General features: G+C 42.4%; 1 protein-coding gene across 4 annotated transcripts in view; it reads right to left on the bottom strand.

Annotated features, from left to right (window-relative positions):
* Positions 1 to 20,276, bottom strand: part of SGCZ (sarcoglycan zeta) — a 1,541,618-nt gene that overhangs the window by 1,158,744 nt on the left and 362,598 nt on the right. For all 4 annotated transcript variants that reach the window (XM_077279708.1, XM_077279710.1, XM_077279711.1 and 1 more), the window contains exon 2: positions 5,973 to 6,054. The gene's annotated coding sequence lies outside the window, so the exon portion shown is untranslated. The remainder of the gene's footprint in view (positions 1 to 5,972; positions 6,055 to 20,276) is intronic.

The raw sequence follows: 20,276 nt of genomic DNA, 5'->3' as shown, positions 1-20,276 counted from the left end.
GCACCATCCTCAATTTGTACTCTGCGTCAGGGTGGCTCTGCTGGCATTCCGGAGGAGGACCAGCTAGGAGCACAACTGTCACCCGTTTGGAGGAGAGTGAAACAGTGCTTGCTGAGCGTGGGTGCAAGGTATAAACGAGTGGCTGACAGTAGATGTATGCCAGGTCCGGACCTGAGTGTGGGTGATTGGGTGTGGTTGTCCACAAAACACATAAAACTCAAAGTACCATCTCTGAAATTGGGTCCAAGATTTATTGGTCCATTTACGGTCGCCGCCACCATTAACCCAGTAGCCTACCGATTGGAGCTTCCTACGGTATATACTGTAAAATACACAACGTGTTTCACAGATCTCTTTTAAAGAAGGTGGTGGGTTCCGTGGACGTGGCGCCGATGCCACCTCCAGTCTTGGTGGATGGCAATTTGGATTTTGAAGTCTCCAAGGTGGTTGACTCTCGTATAGTGCGCACATTACATTACCTGGTACACTGGCGTGGTTATGGGCCAGAGGAGAGGTCTTGGGTACCAGCTTTGGACATACATGTGGACCGGCTGGTCAGTATGTTTCACCGCCGCCATCCGGACAAGCCGGGTCCTATAAGTCGTGAGGGCCCTGGGGTGCCTCATAGGAGGCGGGGTACTGTCATGTCGGATGCTATTCACACTAGGGCGTCTGACAGACAGCGGTAATTCCACATTTGTCCACTATACGCTCAGTGGCACCGGCTAGATTTTATCCAGGTTGTCCGGGGTTAATCTAGCTGGTAATCTGGTTGGAGGCTGGGTCATGCCTGTGGCCTTTAAATAGTCATTCTGGACTTTGGGCGTCGCCGATTATAGCTTGTGTCTTGTGCCTGGTGATCTCGGTCTGGAGTGGTGGTCTAGGAGAAGAAATATTGTATCTGGTGGTGTATTATCCTTTGTCATATCTCTCCTTCCTATATTTGTGTTTGTTTTGCAATGTGCACATTATAGTGTTTTCCTGTGTGTCTGCGGCGAGGTGCGTTTTTTAGTTTTCCCTGTCTGTGCTTTCTGTGGAGGTTGGTGTGTGGTCTTATCACTGGGTGGCGGGTGGAGGTTTCAGCATAGGGCTGAAACAGGAGTCAGGGTCAGGCCTGGCGGCCCAGACAAGCACACCATCAGTGTAAATTCTGGGAGAGGGGCAGACAGGGTTTTCCCTAGTCTGAGAGATGTCGCAGGGGCCCAGGTAATCAGCTGTAGTCTACCCAGTACCCCCGTGACAGGAGCAAACTGAGTCACAAGAGGTAAACATCTGCTAGTGACACTGAAAACTCTTTCCTAAGAAATTCCTCTGTGTGTTTATGATTTTTAACACTTTTTAATATATATGTGCTTGCGTATCATTGAAGGATACTTTATAATATACTTCCATCTCTTAGCATATATTTTTTTATAACTAGATCTAAACTGCTGAAAGCTTAGTGGGTGTTGGAAGATTTGGAAGATCTTACTGTGCTTCATAAGGTAATTTTAATATAGAACCAGAAATATCGGATAGATTATACAAGAGGTGCCCCTAATTATTGTTCCATTTTAACAAGAGAGGGATTATTTCTAGGGCGGATATACTACTATTTATTCCAATTTTATAAAACGACACAGAGAAGTGGTACTGTGTCATTATCTGCTGCAAGACTCTCATATAGCAAGCGCCACTGGTGTCCAAATATTTACTTAAAAATGATGTTCCACATTATTAAGCAGGCCACAAAAAATAAAAGGGATCTCTCTGCTGCTGAAAAACGTTAAATAGTGCAATGCCTTGGACAAGGTATGAAAACATTAGATATTTCACGAAAAATTAAGAGTGATCATCATTCGGTGTAGAGATTTGTAACTGAAACAAAGCACATAGTTCATACAGATAAAGGCATAATGAGGAAGGTTTCTGCCAGACAAATTAATTGGATTAAGAGAGCAACTGCCAAAATACTATTACAAGGCAGCAAACAGTTATTTGAAGCTGCTGGTGTCTCTGGAGTCCCTTGAACCTCAAGGTGTAGGATCCTTCAAAGGCTTGCTGTGGTGCATAAACCTAATATTCGGCCACCCCTAAGCAATGTTCACAAGCAGAAATGGTTGCAGTGGGCCCAGACATACATGAAGACTAATTTTCAAACAGTCTTGTTTACTGATGAGTGTCGAGCAATGCTGGATGGTCCAGATGGATGGAGTAGTGGATGGTTGGTGGATGGCCACCATATCTCAACAAGGCTGTGATGTCAGCAAGGAGGTGGAGAAGTCATGTTTTGGGCCGGAATCATGGGGAAACAGCTGGTAGGGTCATTGAAGGTTCATGAAGGTGTGAAAATGACTTCTGCAAAGTATATAGAGTTTCTGACTGACAACTTTCTTCCATGGTATAAAAAGCAGATACGTGCCTTCAGGAACAAAGTCATCATCATGCATGACAATGCACCATCTCATGCTGCAAAGAATACCTCCGAGTCATTAGCTGTTATGGGCATAAAATGAGATAAACTCTAAAATGAGATAAACTCATGGTGTGGCCACGATCTTCCCCTGACCTCAACCCTACAGAGAACCTTTAGAGTATCATCAAGCAAAAGATCTATGAGGGTGGGAGGCAGTTCACATCAAAACAGTAGCTCTGGGAGGCTATTCTGACTTCATGCAAAGAAATACAAGCAGAAACTCTCCAAAAACTCACAAGTTCAATGGATGCAAGAATTGTGAAGGTGATATCAATTCAGGGTTCCTATGTGAACATGTAACTTGGCCTGTTAGGATGTTTTGGAGTTAAATAGCTTTTTTGTTCAGTGAATGTGACCTCCTGATGCTGCAAATTCCACAAATGAGCATTTTCAGTTCTTTAAAACATATCAAATGTTTAGAAATTCTACTGTGCCTAATAATTTGGAACAATGCATTTTGAGTTTTTATTCATTTTGGAAATTATACTGTTATCATTGGGAGGTTTCTTCAATAAAATTTGATGTATACTCTAACGGGTGATGATTTTTATTACACTGACTGTCATTTGCACCGACCATTTAGGAAAATCCTAAAAAAATATAATTTGCATAATAATTTGGAACATGGTGTATATATTTTTATCATGTTCACTAAATGCTAAAACAGACCTGCCATTATAATTCTCCAGTAGTGTTGAGCGATACCGTCCGATACTTGAAAGTATCGGTATCGGAAAGTATCGGCCGATACCGGCAAAGTATCGGATCTAATCCGATACCAATACCCGATACCAATACAAGTCAATGGGACTCAAGTATCGGACGGTATCCCTGATGGTTCCCAGGGTCTGAAGGAGAGGAAACTCTCCTTCAGGCCCTGGGATCCATATTAATGTGTAAAATAAAGAATTAAAATAAAAAATATTGCTATACTCACCTCTCCGACGCAGCCTGGACCTCACCGAGGGAACCGGCAGCGTTCTTTGCTTAAAATGCACGCGTTTACTTCCTTCCGTGACATCACGGCTTCTGATTGGTCGCGTGCCGCCCATGTGGCCGCGACGCGACCAATCACAGCAAGCCGTGACGTAATTTTCAGGTCCTCAATGCCTAATTCTAGGCATTGATGATTTTAAAATTACGTTCCGGCTTGTGATTGGTCGCGTCGCGGTCACATGGGCGACGCGACCAATCACAAGCCGTGATGTCACGGGAGGCAGGAAACGCGCGCATTTTAAAATTACATCACGGCTTGTGATTGGTTGCGTGCCGCTCATGTGACCGCGACGCGACCAATCACAGCAAGCTGTGACGTAATTTCAGGTCCTGTATGCCTAATTCTGCATTGAGGACCTGAAATTACGTCACGGCTTGCTGTGATTGGTCGCGTCGCGGTCACATGGGCGGCACGCAACCAATCACAAGCCGTGACGTAATTTTAAAATGCGCGCGTTTCCTGCCTCCCGTGACGTCACGGCTTGTGATTGGTCGCGTCGCCCATGTGACCGCGACGCGACCAATCACAAGCCGGAACGTAATTTTAAAATCATCAATGCCTAGAATTAGGCATTGAGGACCTGAAAATTATGTCACGGCTTGCTGTGATTGGTCGCGTCGCGGCCACATGGGCGGCACGCGACCAATCGGAAGCCGTGACGTCACGGAAGGAAGTAAACGCGCGCATTTTAAGCAAAGAACGCTGCCGGTTCCCTCGGTGAGGTCCAGGATGCGTTGGAGAGGCGAGTATAGCAATATTTTTTTATTTTAATTCTTTCTTTTACACATTAATGTTGTTTCGATACCGATACCCGATACCACAAAAGTATCGGATCTCGGTATCGGAATTCCGATACCCGCAAGTATCGGCCGATACCCGATACTTGCGGTATCGGAATGCTCAACACTATTCTCCAGGTCTTTACCAGTTTGCAGATACTAAACATGTATAGTTTCTTTTTTATTTAAGTGGTGAAAAAAAAATTAAAATTTGTTAAAATTAAAAGGTGCCATTTTATGAAACCCATAACTTTTCAATTTTTTGGGATCTGGGGCTGTGTGAGGGCTTTTTTTTTGCGTTTTGAGCTGATGTTTTTACCAATACCATTTTGGGGTGGATCGCCTGTTATTGCATTTTATTGCAATGTTGCGGAAAGAAAAAAAAGGTAATTCTGGCACATTTATTTTTTTCTCATTATGCTGTTTATCTGTCAGATTAATAATTTTTATATTTCTGTTGATCGGGCACTTCTGAACACCGCAATACCAAATATGTGTATTTTTTTATTATTGTTTTATATTGAACTGAGCAAAATGAGGATGATTTTAACTTTTACATTTTTTTAATAATTTAATAATTTTAAAAGCATTTTTTTTACTTTTCACTTGCTACAATAGTCATTTTAGGAGATTTGAAGCCCTACTATGTGTAGCAGAAATGATCATCTGCTATGATCGCCGGCCACAGGACACGCTCATAGCAGATCTGCAATGACATGCACGGTGGTCTTCCGCAGACTCTGATAGTCATGCCAGCGCATCTGCGCCCCGCGATCACGTTACAAGGCACTGATAGGCAGGGTTTGTGACACACTTCTGGAGTGCGCATGTTAAATGCTGCAGACAGAGATTGACAGCTGCATTTAAAATGTTAACAACCGTAGGTGGATCGTTATTCTACCCAGTGATGTTCAGTGCACATGACAGCTGATACAATCTGCTGTCGTGTGCCTAAAAAGATACTGGCCCAGCATTAGTCATTATTTGCCAGCAAAGATGTGGGCTTGACATGCTAGCCCTCGTCAGAGTCAAGGAGACAACCTTTGATGTACCCTGTATGCCATACATTGTTAAGGGGTTGAAGCAAAATTTTCCTTTACCCTAATATATTTTTATTTATTGACGATAACTTATTTTATTTTACTTTCAGTACTTGGCTATAGGGACATCTATCTTGTTTCTGCTTCTGTTAACAGCATTTAGAGATATGCTTGGCAGTAACCACTTAGACAGCAATAGACTGGATAAATTAACCTAGTGCTCTAGGCCTACTTTATGACCTATGCAGATGTCACTGTGCAGGGAGAGTGATGATGTGATCTGTTACCATCATCACACATGTGATGAAATTGTCATCAAAAAGCTCTCCATTGTTTTCAGTGGGAAATCTGTGCTGCCATTCATATGACTATGGATTGCTCTGCTGCAGATTTGAAAAAATAAGAGACAAATTACATACTAAAGTGGTGTCCACAAGATTTCATGTGGAAACAGTGGGAGGACCATGTTTAAATTAACCCTAATTAATGTGACTACTGTAATCCACAGAGACCATCTGCAGTTCAAAATAGCAATCCATGATAGATGTTCAAAGGATACATTTTCTAGATAAAAGTAGACTCGAAGCTTACAGTGGTATAAAGAGTTAATATGGAATGTCACCGCATTTTAATTTTATCTTATACAGATGCCATTTTCATTTATACAAGTCATTTTTAAGAATTAAATTTAAAATACAAACCACCATCGATGTATAGTTTCATCCCCAGGATCACCAGTCCAAAGATTCTGAGTCACGGTGTCACTGAATGCATGGTAACAGCCTGTAACAACAAATATAGAGATAATATAATTTATCAACAATGTAGATTTAGAGTTTAATACAATTTTTATTCTACTTTACACACTGTTAAGTGGTGTGATTCTGTTATATGCATTAAGATACAATATGCCTTTTTAGTTTGGATAAACTTGTTTCTAGAAATCAATAAAGAAAGGACTACTGGGAGTGATCATGATGCCAATCAGTAGTGCCTAGCAATGCAAAACAAATCTTGACCTAAATTAAAGCCTATAATCCCAGCTTCACTGCCTTATGAAGGAAAGGAAATAACCGTGGTCCCATGTTAATAAGTAAGATAAATTCATTTAATATTGACAGCATCCACCAAAAACCATCTACACATCTGTATTATTAAACCTAGGATATAATCAAATACCCTGCAGTAAGTAAATAAATTGTAATAGTATATATGAATAACATGGAGACCTTAGTTGACACTATTTTGATCACAAAAAGAGTAAAAACCATCCAACCGTAACTAGCTATGCCCAATCAGGATGAACCCTAACTCTTGTAGGTCACCACACTGTGTCAGCAGATGTCAAAATAGGCAGGAACAAAGCAGGAATCAGACCTGACTGTTTTATACCTGCCTGTGGAAAGCTATAAATACAGGGGACACAGTCCATAAAGGGGGATATATGGTAAATTCAATGGTGTCGTTTAAAAGTACAACTCGTCTCACAAAAGATAAGCCCTCACATGGCCATATTTATTTTTAAAAATAAAAAAGTTATGGCACTGGGAAGAAGGGGAACAAAACATGAAAATTAAAAAATTTAAAATCCCAAGGTCGTGATGGGGTTAAATAAATAGTAATAATACATGTAAATAATGTAGATACATAGTTGACACTATTTTGATCAAAAGAGCAAAAGAGCCATCCCACCGTGACAAGGTGAACCTTACCAGGATGGTCTAGTCTCCTGACATTCAGCGAGGTGAACTACAAGAGACAGGATACATGATTAGTTACACCTTATCGGGATGGCTTTTATGCTCTTTTGATCAAAATAATGTCAACTCAGTACCCTAAGTCATTTACATCTAATATTTACTTTCGGAGTATTTGCTCATTTTGTTATTATCGTAGGATTTGTCAGTTAAATGCCACAGTGTGAATGTGCACATATACAGTTCACTTATACCAACACATGCTCTGGCTCACTTCTTTGCTTTTACTACTATACTATAGCTTAAAACTAGATATGTTCTTGTTCATCTGACCTATGAAATCAACACCTGATCTTTAAATAATTGTGTGGCATGAACATGAAAATGACGTAGCACAATATAGAATAAGGAGACACCACAAACTTTATTTTATCAATGGAAGAAAGTCAGCACACAGCTGCAGTCTTTACAGTACAATCATGTTCTATGGAAACACACTGTATGGAGATAGTTGATAAAGCATACTTTCTGAAAACTACACGTGTTAACTGGAAAACCACAGGTTGGAGCTCTCTGGTTAAGATTATACCAAACAAATACTCAAACATTTCATATTTCATATTTTTAGGGAGCCCATTTATATGAAATATAGTCATTACTAACCTTTTTCTTTTGTTAATTATTTCAGTTTGGAGAAAAAAGATACATACTAGAATTCGTTGGTAACAAAGACAAGGTTTCTGTGTAAGCTGTGATATTGGAAATTACTGATATTTTAATGACAAACCAGTACATAAACCTTATATATTATTTCTAAACACTCTTTTTTAGTGATTACTTTGTTCCTCCGTTCATACTGCACCCACACGCACAAATGATACACCATTTGAAAGGTAAACTTTCCCCCCTTCAGCAAGAAAATAGCCAAACAAACCACACATACATGATGTGATCACAAAATACAGTTTAAACATTAATTTTCATAAACCTGCAGTGAGGAAAAATGACCTGCAGGTGGCAATACACTACCCCAAAGCACACTACCACAAAGCTGCTTACAGACATCACAAACAAATCCTAACATTTGCCTTGGGGGCTTTCCAGCTTGCCGAACTACTTGCCAGCCAATTTCAGGCACATTGGAGGATTGCACACTTCACATTTGTAAACATGCACTGCCTATTTAATTGCACACTTGCTCCATTTATACTCCACTGACAAACACAAATGATACACCATTTCAAAGGTCAAATTACCTGCAGGTGGCATTTGCCTTGGGGTTGTGTTGTGAATTCTGTTCTCGGACTCCCTCCTGTGGTCATGAATGGTACTACGGCGAGTTCGGCCCATGGACTCCCTCTGGTGGCTGTGAGTGGAGCTGCTGGTTCTGAGGTTCCTTCCTCAGCTGACCTCGTTTGGTCCCAGGCTGGCTGCTCTATTTAACTCCACTCAGATCGGTACTTGATGCCAGCTGTCAATGTTCTAGTACTGGTTCAGATCTCTCTTGGATCTTTCTGAGGACCTGTCTACTCCAGCGAAGCTAAGTCCCTGCTAGTTTATTTGCTTATCTTTGTTTTCTTGTCCAGATTGCTATTATGATATTGCCTTGCTAGCTGGAAGCTCTGGGAGGCAGAGTGGCACCTCCGCACCGTGAGTCAGTGCGGGGGTCTTTTTGCACACTCTGCGTGGCTTTTTGTAGTGTTTTGTGCTGACCGCAAAGATACCCTTTCTATCCTCAGTCTGTTTAGTGAAGTCTGGCCTCCTTTGCTGAAACCTGTTTCATTCTCATGTTTGTGACTTTCATCTTAACTCACAGTCAATATTTGTGGGGGGCTGCCTTTTCCTTTGGGGAAATTTCTCTGAGGCAAGTTAGGCTTTATTTCCTATCTTAGGGGTAGTTAGCTCTTAGGCTGTGAAGAGGCGTCTAGGCAGAGTTAGGTACGCTCCACGGCTATTTCTAGTGTTTGTGTGATAGGATTAGGCTTGCGGTCAGCAGAGCTCCCACTTCCCAGAGCTCGTCCTGTGTGATAGTTTAACCATCAGGTCATTCCGTGTGCTCATAACCACCAGGTCCATAACAGTACAGCTGGCCACTAAAGTGTTAATGCATCTCAATAGAGGGATAAGAGAAGTTTTGAGACCATTTTTTTTTTCTGCAGTGTGTTTTGTCTTTCTTTTCCCCTTAATCTCTGGGTGGTTCAGGACACAGGTGTAGATATGGACATTCAAGGTCTGTCCTCTTGTATGGATCAACTCACTGCTAGGGTACAAAGCATTCAAGATTATGTAGTTCAGAATCCGATGTTAGAGCCTAGAATTCCAATTCCTGATTTGTTTTCTGGGGATAGATCTAAGTTCCTGAATTTCAAAAATAATTGTAGACTGTTTCTTTCTTTGAAACCCCGCTCCTCTGGTGACCCCATTCAGCAAGTAAAAATCATTATTTCTTTGTTACGTGGCGACCCTCAAGACTGGGCATTTTCCCTTGCGCCAGGAGATCCTGCATTGCGTAATGTGGATGCATTTTTTTCTGGCGCTTGGATTGCTTTATGATGAACCGAATTCAGTGGATCAGGCAGAGAAAATCTTGCTGGCTTTGTGTCAGGGTCAGGATGAAGCGGAGGTATATTGTCAGAAGTTTAGAAAGTGGTCTGTGCTTACTCAGTGGAATGAATGTGCCCTGGCGGCAATTTTCAGAAAGGGTCTTTCTGAAGCTCTTAAGGATGTTATGGTGGGATTTCCCACGCCTGCTGGTCTGAATGAGTCTATGTCCTTGGCCATTCAGATCGATCGACGCTTGCGTGAGCGCAAAGCAGTGCATCATTTGGCGGTATCTTCTGAGCAGAGGTCTGAGCCTATGCAATGTGATAGGACTTTGACCAGAGCTGAACGGCAAGAACACAGATGTCAGAATGGGCTGTGTTTTTACTGTGGTGACTCCACTCATGCTATCTCTGATTGTCCTAAGCACACTAAGCGGTTCGCTAGGTCTGCCACCATTGGTACGGTACAGCCTAAATTTCTTTTGTCCGTTACTCTGATTTGCTCTTTGTCATCCTATTCTGTTATGGCATTTGTGGATTCAGGCGCTGCCCTGAATTTGATGGACTTGGAGCTTGCCAGGCGCTGTGTTTTTTTCTTGGAGCCCTTGCAGTATCCTATTCCATTGAGAGGAATTGATGCTACGCCTTTGGCCAAGAATAAGCCTCAGTACTGGACTCAATTGACCATGTGCATGGCTCCTGCACATCAGGAGGATATTCGCTTTTTGGTGTTGCATAATCTGCATGATGTGGTCGTTTTGGGTTTGCCATGGCTACAGGTCCATAATCCAGTATTGGATTGGAAATCAATGTCTGTTTCCAGTTGGGGTTGTCAAGGGGTACATGGAGATGTTCCATTGTTGTCAATTTCGTCTTCCACTCCTTCTGAAGTCCCTGAGTTTTTGTCGGATTACTGGGATGTATTTGATGAGCCCAAGTCCAGTGCCCTACCTCCTCATAGGGACTGTGATTGTGCTATTAGTTTGATTCCTGGTAGTAGGTTTCCTAAGGGCCGACTGTTCAATTTGTCTGTGCCAGAGCATGCCGCTATGCGGAGTTATATAAAGGAGTCCTTGGAGAAAGGGCATATTCGCCCGTCGTCGTCACCGTTAGGAGCAGGGTTCTTTTTTGTGGCCAAGAAGGATGGTTCTCTGAGACTTTGTATAGATTACCGCCTTCTTAATAAAATCACGGTCAAATTTCAGTACCCTTTGCCGCTATTGTCTGATTTGTTTGCTCAGATTAAGGGGGCTAGTTGGTTCACCAAGATAGATCTTCGAGGCGCGTATAATCTTGTGCGTATTAAGCAGGGCGATGAATGGAAAACAGCATTTAATACGCCCGAGGGCCATTTTGAGTACCTGGTGATGCCATTCGGGCTTTCTAATGCTCCATCTGTGTTTCAGTCCTTTATGCATGACATCTTCCGAAAGTACCTGGATAGATTCATGATTGTACAGGTCCTTCTCAAAAAATTAGCATATAGTGTTAAATTTCATTATTTACCATAATGTAATGATTACAATTAAACTTTCATATATTATAGATTCATTATCCACCAACTGAAATTTGTCAGGTCTTTTATTGTTTTAGTACTGATGATTTTGGCCTACAACTCCTGATAACCCAAAAAACCTGTCTCAATAAATTAGCATATTTCAACCGTCCAATCAAATAAAAGTGTTTTTTAATAACAAACAAAAAAAACATCAAATAATAATGTTCAGTTATGCACTCAATACTTGGTCGAGAATCCTTTGGCAGAAATGACTGCTTCAATGCGGCGTGGCATGGAGGCAATCAGCCTGTGACACTGCTGAGATGTTATGGAGGCCCAGGATGCTTCAATAGCGGCCTTAAGCTCATCCAGAGTGTTGGGTCTTGCGTCTCTCAACTTTCTCTTCACAATATCCCACAGATTCTCTATGGGGTTCAGGTCAGGAGAGTTGGCAGGCCAATTGAGCACAGTAATACCATGGTCAGTAAACCATTTACCAGTGGTTTTGGCACTGTGAGCAGGTGCCAGGAAGCATGAAGTGCTCCAAAATCTCCTGATAGCTAGCTGCATTGACCCTGCCCTTGATGAAACACAGTGGACCAAAACCAGCAGCTGACATGGCACCCCACACCATCACTGACTGGGTACTTGACACTGGACTTCAGGCATTTTGGCATTTCCTTCTCCCCAGTCTTCCTCCAGACTCTGGCACCTTGATTTCCGAATGACATGCAAAATTTGCTTTCATCAGAAAAAAGTACTTGGGACCACTTAGCAACAGTCCAGTGCTGCTTCTCTGTAGCCCAGGTCAGGCGCTTCTGCCGCTGTTTATGGTTCAAAAGTGGCTTTACCTGGGGAATGCGGCACCTGTAGCCCATTTCCTGCACACGCCTGTGCACGGTGGCTCTGGATGTTTCCACACCAGACTCAGTCCACTGCTTCCTCAGGTTCCCCAAGGTCTGGAATCGGTCCTTCTCCACAATCTTCCTCAGGGTCCGGTCACCTCTTCTCGTTGTACAGCGTTTTCTGCCACATTGTTTCCTTCCAACAGACTTACCATTGAGGTGTCTTGATACAGCACTCTGGGAACAGCCTATTTGTTGAGAAATTTCTTTCTGGGTCTTACCCTCTTGCTTGAGGGTGTCAATGATGGCCTTCTTGACATCTGTCAGGTCGCTAGTCTTACCCATGATGGGGGTTTTGAGTAATGAACCAGGCAGGGAGTTTTTAAAAGCCTCAGGTATCTTTTGCATGTGTTTAGAGTTAATTAGTTGATTCAGAAGATTAGGGTAATAGGTCGTTTAGAGAACCTTTTCTTGATATGCTAATTTATTGAGACAGGTTTTTTGGGTTATCAGGAGTTGTAGGCCAAAATCATCAGTATTAAAACAATAAAAGACCTGACAAATTTCAGTTGGTGGATAATGAATCTATAATATATGAAAGTTTAATTGTAATCATTACATTATGGTAAATAATGAAATTTAACACTATATGCTAATTTTTTGAGAAGGACCTGTATATATGGATGATATTTTGGTCTTTTCGGATGATTGGGAGTCTCATGTGAAGCAGGTTAGAATGGTGTTCCATGTCCTTCGTGCTAATTCCTTGTTTGTGAAAGGGTCTAAATGTCTCTTTGGAGTTCAGAAGGTTTCATTTTTGGGCTTCATTTTTCCACTTCTACTATCGAGATGGACCCTGTTAAAGTTCAGGCCATTTATGATTGGACTCAGCCTACTTCTGTGAAGAGCCTTCAGAAATTCCTGGGCTTTGCTAATTTTTACCGTCGCTTCATTGCTAATTTTTCGAGTGTTGTTAAACCATTGACTGATTTGACCAAGAAAGGTTCTGATGTGGTCAATTGGTCCTCTGCGGCCGTTGAGGCTTTTCAGGAGTTGAAGCGTCATTTTTCTTCTGCCCCTGTGTTGTGTCAGCCAGATGTTTCGCTCCCGTTTCAGGTCGAGGTTGATGCTTCTGAGATTGGAGCAGGGGCTGTTTTATCTCAAAGAAATTCTGATGGCTCGGTGATGAAACCATGTGCTTTCTTTTCTAGAAAGTTGTCGCCTGCTGAGCGCAATTATGATGTGGGCAATCGAGAGTTGTTGGCTATGAAGTGGGCATTTGAGGAGTGGCGACATTGGCTTGAAGGAGCCAAGCATCGCGTGGTGGTCTTAACGGATCACAAGAATCTGACTTATCTCGAGTCTGCCAAGCGGTTGAATCCTAGACAGGCTCGATGGTCACTGTTTTTCTCCTGCTTCGATTTTGTGGTTTCATACCTTCCGGGTTCTAAGAATGTGAAGGCTGATGCCCTTTCAAGGAGTTTTGTGCCTGATTCTCCGGGAGTTCCTGAGCCGGTTGGTATTCTCAAAGAGGGGGTAATTTTGTCTGCCATCTCTCCTGATTTGCGGAGGGTGCTGCAGGAGTTTCAGGCTGATAGACCGGACCGTTGTGCAGCGGAGAAACTGTTTGTCCCTGATAGATGGACTAGTAGAGTTATCTCTGAGGTTCATTGATCGGTGTTGGCTGGTCATCCTGGAATCTTTGGTACTAGAGATTTGGTGGCTAGATCCTTTTGGTGGCCGTCCTTGTCGCGGGATGTGCGTTCTTTTGTGCAGTCCTGTGGGACTTGTGCTCGGGCTAAGCCCTGCTGTTCTCGTGCCAGTGGGTTGCTTTTGCCCTTGCCGGCGCTGGACGCATATTTCCATGGATTTTATTTCAGATCTCCCTGTCTCTCAAAGGATGTCGGTCATCTGGGTGGTTTGTGATCGCTTCTCTAAGATGGTCCATTTGGTACCCTTGCCTAAATTGCCTTCCTCCTCTGATTTGGTTCCATTATTTTTCCAGCATGTGGTTCGTTTGCATGGCATTCCGGAGAACATCGTGTCGGACAGAGGTTCCCAGTTTGTTTCAAGGTTTTGGCGGTCCTTTTGTGCTAAGATGGGCATTGATTTGTCTTTTTCTTCAGCTTTCCATCCTCAGACAAATGGACAAACCGAACGAACCAATCAGACTTTGGAGACATATCTGAGATGTTTTGTTTCTGCTGATCAGGATGATTGGGTGTCCTTCTTGCCTTTGGCTGAGTTCGCCCTTAATAATCGGGCCAGCTCGGCTACTTTGGTTTCGCCTTTTTTCTGTAATTCTGGTTTCCATCCTCGTTTTTCTTCAGGGCAGTTTGAGCCTTCGGACTGTCCTGGTGTAGATTCTGTGGTGGACAGGTTACAGCAAATTTGGACTCACGTAGTGGACAATTTGACATTGTCCCAGGAGAAGGCTCAACGTTTCGCTAACCGCCGTCGCTGTGTTGGTCCCCGACTTCGTGTTGGAGATTTGGTTTGGTTGTCGTCTCGTTATGTTCCTATGAAGGTTTCTTCTCCTAAGTTTAAGCCTCGTTTCATTGGTCCTTATAAGATTTCTGAGATTCTCAATCCTGTGTCATTTTGTTTGGCCCTTCCAGCTTCTTTTGCCATCCATAATGTGTTCCATAGGTCGTTGTTGCGGAGATATGTGGCCCCTATGGTTCCCTCCGTTGACCCTCCTGCCCCGGTGTTGGTTGAGGGGGAGTTGGAGTATGTGGTGGAGAAGATTTTAGATTCTCGTATTTCGAGACGGAAACTTCAGTACCTGGTCAAGTGGAAGGGTTATGGTCAGGAAGATAATTCCTGGGTTGTTGCCTCTGATGTTCATGCTGCCGATCTAGTTCGTGCCTTTCATTTGGCTCGTCCTGATCGGCCTGGGGGCTCTGGTGAGGGTTCGGTGACCCCTCCTCAAGGGGGGGGTACTGTTGTGAATTCTGTTCTCGGACTCCCTCCTGTGGTCATGAATGGTACTTCGGCGAGTTTGGCCCATGGACTCCCTCTGGTGGCTGTGAGTGGAGCTGCTGGTTCTGAGGTTCCTTCCTCAGCTGACCTCGTTTGGTCCCAGGCTGGCTGCTCTATTTAACTCCACTCAGATCGTTACTTGATGCCAGCTGTCAATGTTCTAGTACTGGTTCAGATCTCTCTTGGATCTTTCTGAGGACCTGTCTACTCCAGCGAAGCTAAGTCCCTGCTAGTTTATTTGCTTATCTTTGTTTTCTTGTCCAGCTTGCTATTATGATATTGCCTTGCTAGCTGGAAGCTCTGGAAGGCAGAGTGGCACCTCCGCACCGTGAGTCGGTGCGGGGCTCTTTTTGCACACTCTGCGTGGCTTTCTGTAGTGTTTTGTGCTGGCCGCAAAGATATCTTTTCTATCCTCAGTCTGTTTAGTGAAGTCTGGCCTCCTTTGCTGAAACCTGTTTCATTCTTATGTTTGTGACTTTCATCTTAACTCACAGTCAATATTTGTGGGGGGCTGCCTTTTCCTTTGGGGAAATTTCTCTGAGGCAAGTTAGGCTTTATTTCCTATCTTAGGGGTAGTTAGCTCTTAGGCTGTGAAGAGATGTCTAGGCAGAGTTAGGTACGCTCAACGGCTATTTCTAGTGTTTGTGTGATAGGATTAGGCTTGCGGTCAGCAGAGCTCCCACTTCCCAGAGCTCGTCCTGTGTGATAGTTTAACCATCAGGTCATTCCGGGTGCTCCTAACCACCAGGTCCATAACAGGGTCGTTCCAGCTTTCCAAAGTGCTTGCCCAGCCTATTTCAGGCAAATTCGAGGATTGCACACTTCACTGCAGGTGAGTCACATATGCAAACACATTTGTAAGCATGCAGTGCTTTTTCAGTGATTACTTCGCCCCACACACACAAATAATATACCATTTGAAAAGTGAACTTGCCCCTTCAGCAAAAAAAGACACAAACAAACCAAACATTCACGATTTGATCAATAAATATAGTTTAAACATTCATTTTCAGAAACCTGCAGAGAAAAACAATAACCTGCAGGTGGCACCACAACCTCATTTTTTAGCCTCTACTTATCAAACCAATTTATTGCTTTTCCAATCTACATATATAAATACCTCTCTGTGTTCATCATCTCATTAAATACATTAACATTTGACCAGCTTGATTTTCCTGAAATTGCCTGCGCCCCCAACAACCATTGTGCGATAATTTCTCACGAGTCAACTAGTATACATATATAAAACAAACACACATAGGAAAGTGTTTACTGAGAGTTGAACTTACAATAAAAATCTACAAAGCTACTGTACTTTCCACCATGAAGCTCACAGCTGGAAGTCGAAAGTTCTCACATGTTTATTTCCTCCTGTATGGTCATAGAAAATAGTCTAATGCAGTGGCATCCAAATAGTGGGCTTCAAGTGTCTGATGTATAGCCCCCAGTCCCTTGGATAAGACAAATTCATACAGTGCAATGATGAGTGACCAAGGACATGCTCTGAAACGCGCATCAGTGAGTGCGCCACACTTGAACCAAGGACCTCCCAGGTAATTAACTTGTTTCTCCATTCATCCATCTACAAATTACAGGCTCTATGTAGATGCATTTACATATATGAACCATATACTATTGCACAATATTGGTAGTGCCTACATCAACTTCAGCAGACACTTATACCCTCTTGACATTACACTGGTGTGTTTCAGATTACCACATCTCTACCCCCACAGTCCAACAGACACTTTTTATTTGTCTATTGACATCTACCTCTATTTCATATGTTGGTCTCTGGAGGATGACAAAATAATTCCTCATATACCTCTCTCTTTCTCCCTCCCTCCTCCTTCCAATGAAGGACTTTCATGATTCACTCTGAATATTATTTACATAATGAAGATATACGTATTATTCTACTATTTTACCTCGTGATTCGGGTTTTAATCCCATGCATTGTATTTTTATGTGTAATATAATATACTGTAATTTTTCCTGTTCATTACAAGTGTGGGCACTTATATGTTTGTAGTGGTACCATTTACCACCCATAATAATAAAAATATTTTATTCTTTCACTTATGTCCCATACTCTTCCTTTGACTTTAAGTTTGGTGTTCTCCTTTTTGGTTCAAGTCATTTTCTGAATGGTCTACCATTCATCCGCTTAGCAGATATACACTCACTGGCCACTTTATTAGGTACACCTGTCCAACTTCTTGTTAACACTTAATTTCTAATCAGCCAATCACATGGCGGCAACTCAGTGCATTTAGGCATGTAGACATGGTCAAGACAATCTCCTGCAGTTCAAACCGAGCATCAGTATGGGGAAGAAAGGTGATTTGAGTGCCTTTGAACGTGGCATGGTTGTTGGTGCCAGAAGGGCTGGTCTGAGTATTTCAGAAACTGCTGATCTACTGGGATTTTCACGCACAACCATCTCTAGGGTTTACAGAGAATGGTCTGAAAAAGAAAAAAAATCCAGTGAGCGGCAGTTCTGTGGGCGGAAATGCCTTGTTGATGCCAGAGGTCAGAGGAGAATGGGCAGACTGGTTCGAGCTGATAGAAAGGCAACAGTGACTCAAATCGCCACCCGTTACAACCAAGGTAGGCCTAAGAGCATCTCTGAACGCACAGTGCATCGAACTTTGAGGCAGATGGGCTACAGCAGCAGAAGACCACACCGGGTACCACTCCTTTCAGCTAAGAACAGGAAACTGAGGCTACAATTTGCACAAGCTCATCGAAATTGGACAGTAGAAGATTGGAAAAACGTTGCTTGGTCTGATGAGTCTCGATTTCTGCTGCGACATTCGGATGGTAGGGTCAGAATTTGGCGTAAACAACATGAAAGCATGGATCCATCCTGCCTTGTATGGAGCATCTTTGGGATGTGCAGCCGACAAATCTGCGGCAACTGTGTGATGCCATCATGTCAATATGGACCAAAATCTCTGAGGAATGCTTCCAGCACCTTGTTGAATCTATGCCACGAAGAATTGAGGCAGTTCTGAAGGCAAAAGGGGGTCCAACCCGTTACTAGCATGGTGTACCTAATAAAGTGGCCAGTGAGTGTATATCACATACTCCGTAGGTGGTGTCACAAATTATTTCTAGTTGATGTATATCAATTGCTTTGCTCAGTATGTGCTATATCTGCTGATATTCTTTGTAGATGGGGAGGAGAAGGAGGGAGGAGCTCTGCCTCTAGCTCTCAGCAAAGGCAGCTGCCATCTTCTATTTCAGTAATGGGAAAGTCTGTCCTCACCGAATACAGATTGTATCTCAGAAATGAAAATTTTGATAATGTCTGATCAATTCTGGCAGGGAAAGAAGCTTTTTTCCTGATAAGATATATTACAAAGTTGTTTATTTTTATGTGTCACTTGATATATGTAATAAAAATTAAAATGATATTTACTCTTTTATAGTCACATGTAAGTTTGGATTGGGAGACGAGCGGTCAGTCTGGACATTGAGGTCCATATTCAAATGGTGAATTAGGCTTATGTGTACCAAGCTTAACAATGCCACTAGAAAACATTGTTTCTTTTATTACAAATATCACTTCTTTACCAATCCGAATATCTTGCTTTAGATGTCACATTTTTAAGCCTGTAAATTTTTTTTTAAAATTCTTCATTTAAATTTTCAAATAAGACAAAAATTGAAAACCAATACTCACAAACAGATCTCAGTTGCACTTTAAACTCAAGAGATAGAGTCTTAGATATACATAAGACAAGTAGTATCAGTGCGAACATTGCTAGGAGAAAACAAGTGAGTATAATAACATTAACAACATTTTCAGGTCTAGAGAAAATAGCCTTAAATTCCAGCTACTACAATAGAGAGAAATGAAAGGCTAGGAGATGTGACTGCTAGGACTTTAAAAAAAGCAATTTTTATTACTAAGAGTTGAGGAAGGATTGAGAATCATATAAATGGTTAAGTCGTTAAATCGGGTTAACCCGCTAGGTGGCATAGCAGTGGTGGGCTCGACCACAGCATCACACTCAAAAAGGTATGGGTGGGGGGAGGGAGGAAGCAAAGATCAAGCAGCATACAAGGACAGGCAAAAATGTGTGTCAGAGGGAAGGTCATCCCGACCCAGGAGGAGGGGACAAAAATTTAATCCAGGGAAGCCAAGAGGTTTGAAATTTCTCATGGGTGCAAGTTTCCCAACTAGACAGTTCTTCTAAACGGCACAAGTCTTGAACCTTAAGGGTCCAATCTTTCAGCGTTGGAGAAGTTGATTGCCTCCAGTGTGTATAACTCAGGTGGTTTGCGGCTGCCAGTAAGATGGGAAGCAAATCATGTTTCCTTGGGTTAAAAGAAGATGAGGGAAGAGAAAGTAAAGCATCTTGGGGAGTAAGGTCTCGATTCATTAAGGCCATACTATGTAGGGATTTATTTATGTCAGTCCAGAATTGCAATAATCCCGGGCAGAGCCAAAAAATGTGTGATAAGGTACCTATAGATTAGAAGCATCTCCAGCACAGTGGGGAATCAGTTAATCCTAAATAGAACAGCCGATCCGGGGTTCTGCACCACCAAGAAAGAATTTTGAAAGCGTTTTCTTGTAAGATGCATCAGGAAAACCCATGAGAGTTAGCAAGTACTTGTTGAGATTTTTGGGATAGTGAGATCTTTAACTCTGACTCCCAACAAGAGAGGTATAGAGGTTTAAATTGAATTGGGGTTTTGAGGAGGTTTGCATATAGTTTAGAAACCAGTCTAGGAATTGGCGATTTCAACCTAACCAAAAATTCAAGCCAGAGCCAGTCGGAGGATTTTCTCCTATTGGATATAAATGTTGTCATGATGTGATATACATGGTTCTTCTGCAGGAAATTGGAGGGTTGTTTTGTAGCATTGGTCGGCCAATTGTCGGTGCAAGTTATCTGATTGGAAAGAAGTTGAGAGATTGGGACATTTGGTAAGGATGCGCAAAGCCCAAAAGCATCTTAATAATTAGGGTCCGTCAGCCAAGGAATAACTTTAAGCGGACTATTGTCAAGAAAAAGGCAACAAGGGAGATGGTTTGGGATAAGGGCACGTCTAATAGATAAGGCGTTACGGGTTATATCATCTAGTTTTTGTTGTGGGGGAGTAACGGATGACCAGAGGTAAAGATCGGCCTCTTTCCCCATCAGAGAAAGTTCTATTGTGTTTAGGTTGTCCGGATTAGGTTTCAACAAATGTATCCATCTGGCAAGGTGAATGGCTTTATAATAAGTTTTAAAGTCTGGCAGACCAAAGCCTGTACATTTTTTAAATAATCTAAACCAATAATTGCATTTGTTCTTGGAAACTGAATGCAAGATGTAAAAAAAAATTTCATGAAACTGATAAAACTGTATTTCCTTGCTCATGTTAAAGTAACTGGCTGCCTTCATACAACAGATTCTTAGTATACACTGTGTTCCAAATTATT

This window comes from Ranitomeya variabilis, chromosome 1, assembly GCF_051348905.1.
Source record: "Ranitomeya variabilis isolate aRanVar5 chromosome 1, aRanVar5.hap1, whole genome shotgun sequence".
In the NCBI taxonomy this organism is placed as follows: domain Eukaryota; kingdom Metazoa; phylum Chordata; class Amphibia; order Anura; family Dendrobatidae; genus Ranitomeya; species Ranitomeya variabilis.
Note: the sequence above shows the minus strand (reverse complement) of the source record. Positions and strands in the feature narration are given on the sequence as shown.